This window comes from Ornithodoros turicata, chromosome 5 (genome assembly GCF_037126465.1).
Source record: "Ornithodoros turicata isolate Travis chromosome 5, ASM3712646v1, whole genome shotgun sequence".
In the NCBI taxonomy this organism is placed as follows: Eukaryota; Metazoa; Arthropoda; class Arachnida; order Ixodida; family Argasidae; genus Ornithodoros; species Ornithodoros turicata.
The window spans coordinates 49,299,242-49,302,783 of NC_088205.1; the positions used below are offsets into that span (position 1 = coordinate 49,299,242).

At 44.2% G+C, this 3,542-nt stretch overlaps 1 long non-coding RNA gene across 1 annotated transcript; it reads right to left on the minus strand.

Moving 5' to 3' along the window:
• Positions 1-2,375: 2,375 nt before the first annotated feature.
• Positions 2,376-3,168, minus strand: LOC135396007 (uncharacterized). The gene is made up of 2 exons (XR_010423243.1): positions 2,892-3,168; positions 2,376-2,796 (listed from the first exon to the last, which is right to left on the minus strand). It is a non-coding gene; the product is annotated as an uncharacterized LOC135396007 (long non-coding RNA).
• Positions 3,169-3,542: the final 374 nt, after the last annotated feature.

Consider the following 3,542-nt stretch of genomic DNA (forward strand, 5'->3'; position numbering starts at 1 on the left):
GACAATAGATACTACGTCGTTAGGTGTTTCTCATGCACTGCAAAAAGGTAATAATAATGATGAATGAATGAATGAATGAAAAATATTAATTTCTAGGTTTTCATTGCTGTGCCCACTGACATCCATGATGACCTCCACGAGCACCTGTTCGAGAGCCCTCCTGAAGAAAACCACGTCATTCACCTCATGAAGGTTATAGCTAACTGCTATGGCAAGATTAGACTTCACCATCTTGCAAAGGAGCACACAGAGAACGTGAATGACAGACCACGACTACGAAAGAAGCTCTCATGAATCATAGTATTCAAAAATCAATGACGGTGACTCATGGACGTAGAAGTCGTGTGTTTCAATATTAATTGTTAATTTCTACATGTCATGTTTACAGTGAAGTTACTGTGCCGTTTTATCCAATTTTATCTCTGTATCACTTGCAGCAATGAGAAGCTAAATATGCCAGTTTGCTCCGCTTTTCTTGTAATATGTGAGGTAGGGTGGAAGTAAATAAACTGCTGTGTTAACCTCGTAAGTGCAGTCGCTCCTACAGCATGTGTAGTAAGTCATGCATGTGCATGCTCTTCGTGCACAGCGCTTCGAATTTCTGTTATGAACTGCGCTGACAGCTGAACGACTGCAACACACTCGTAACAACAACGTTATATTAAGATGAGGAATGGGGAGTTTCACTGCCAGGGGCGATACTCCACCCCATTGCTGGTGGTGATGCGGTGAATGAAATAATGAGCCCCTTCACAATAAGGAACGAGGTCTTATTGTAGAACACACACACACACACTCGTAGACCATAATACGATAATGGAAAAAGCCAACCGAGAACCATACAATATCAAACCACACAATAACGAACGAAAACCGCGGAGCACCACAGGAAAACCAAAGACCACACGAAAACCGAACAACAAACGAAAACCACACAAGAAAACGGAACTACCTTACAATAACAAACAGTGTGAACCCTTTCTCAGCAAAAATAATTTTATAGGTTGACATTCACCGAATTTCTTCATGCGTATGCTCCCCGTGCACGACACTTACGACCCCATATTCGGAGTACAGGCAGCGGAGAAGAAAAAGAAGGCAATTATCATTAAAAACCACAGGAACACCGCTGAAACACGTTTGGAATACATCAGCACACTGATTCCTAAGAAAGATGCGTGCTAATCAGCAATGAGGAGCGCTGCGTTTAAAGCGCAACAAATGCTCCAAATCAAATCGCTTCCCGTTGTTTCCTATGGGAGCAGCCTGCGCCATTGGGCCCTCCAACATGGCGGCCGGGTGCCGCACTGCTCTCCCACGAGCCCCTCTCCTATGCGCGATCCAACCTTTATACATAGAGATCAGTGGTTCGGATACTGCTAAGAGTACACCACCAATTCTTTGGCCTCTGTCGCCACGATACACAGAGAATATCCTTTCACAATTGAATAATTCGTGATTTGATATAGTTGCAGAGAGCCAAGTTTCAGTGAAGACAACTATGTCCGCATCAACAGTATCAATTAACGAACACAAGTCGTCCCGTTTCTTAATCAAACTTCTGATATTCGTGTACAGAACGGAAATGGCATTTTTATGAACCGTTAGGGTGCACCTGTGCGTGTCCTATACAGTAGAGTTTGCGTCGGATAATGTTGTGAGGTATCTGGCATTCGAGCTCAGCCGTTGACTCATCTTCACACAGAGTCTTCGCACCGGCCAGTTCAAGGCTTTCGCGTCTCATATTCCCACCCTTGTTTATCTTTCCTGGCGGGCTTTGTCGAAGGGCAGTCCGCACTTGGTACTCGTACAATAAACAGCTATCTTATAGCGGCAGCTCGACTTGGGTTTTTGTTCCCCTACGGAGTCTAACGCACAACAAATGTGGAAGGCAAAGATAATATTATCTGGTGTGGAGGCAGCTCAAGTTTGCGTCGCAGGAAGCACAGAAGTTGCTAGCGTTACGTCGCGAGGCTTGTGGGGAGCAGTACACCCATGTTTTGCAGACGAAAGCTCGCGAACAGAACAAATGTGGATATCATAGTAATAGCACTTGTCATTCACGTACAACCTCTTATAGCGGAGTCTGAAGGGTGTGATGTGATAGAAAAAGTAGGAAAGTCTGGAGGATATGCGACATGATTTCCCGTGCTCAATCAACTTTTTCCTTGCAAGCCTTGTGCTATCAGAAAAATCTTCAGACACTGCAACATTTTGAATTTTCAGTTTGTGCCTTCCTTGGTGTACAGTATCAGGTGTTTTGAAGGATGCAAATTTTGCAATAATAGGCCTTACTCCGCCTTCAGTAAATGTACCAATTCTATGCGATCGTTCGATTGTATTGTTTGCTATGTTCAAACCAAGACAATCATAGATAAGAGAAATCAGCTTTACTTCAATTTGAGCCCACGTTTCAGAAATGTCATCATCGATGCCATGAAAAACAAGGTTATCATGTCTTAAGCGATCCTCTAATTCTGGTAGACGTGTCTTCAAGAACTTGTTTTCAGTTTCTAACGTGGTAATGTCACATCCTATACCTGCTCAAACATCCCGACCTTAGTTTCTACTGCCGACAGTCTGCTAGAGATATCGTTAATCTTCCCGGATATTTCTTTTTGTGAACGCTCTACCTCGGCAACGGCAAACATGAGCTCAGACTGTCCCCTTTGAAACGCAGATGAGCGTTTATTCAAGTCTTGTAGCAACTGCAACACAGTGTCTAGCTGTTTTGATTGGGGTCCGGGGTTGGCCTCGATATTGCCGCACTGGATCAGGAATTGGGAAATGACAGCACTAAAATCGAGAATAATTGACAAAATCATGTCTGGGCACGGTAGCTCTACAAGGAATCTATTACTCTTACAGAACAGAGAATTGTGGTTTCTTACCTGCATAAAAAGCAGAAAAGGCATTTTCTGCTTTTTTCGATCCGCCACATAGTAGAGTCACCGTGCCCACTGCCGATGCAGTCGAAGTTGGCGCCTTTAAAAGCACAGCGCGATGATGTCACTGATAATGTTCCTGTACCGACGGAACCACCAAACGCTGATCCAGTTTTCATTATCGCATCATGAATGTTCCAATGCAGGTCGGGCGATAATGAAACAGGAGAAGTTGTGTTGCCTCGGGCTGGTTCAGTGGAGGGCTTAACGTTGCTGAAGTTACAGCATAGCTGCATAAAAAACAGAAAAGGGTTAGCGATCCACCACATAGTCGAGTCACCGTGCCCACAAGTCTTCGAAGTATGCAGCGGAAACCCTAGATGTAGGCAATCTTTTTCATTGTTTGCGGTACGAAAGCAATGTAACGAATCCATATTTGACATAATTCGAGCATTTTGTGCTCCTCAAGGAAGGCAGCCTTATTTTACTGTAATCCCTGTCACGGTAAAATAAGGGGTATGGCAACGGAAAAGAACAAAATAAAAGTAATTGGAGTAGATTTACAGGTAAGGTAACGGTAAAGAAAGTGGCGGTGGTGGAACTGCTTGCCGTAGTCGGCCACGATCAGGCGGGCAACGTCACGGCTATCGCAAGGGA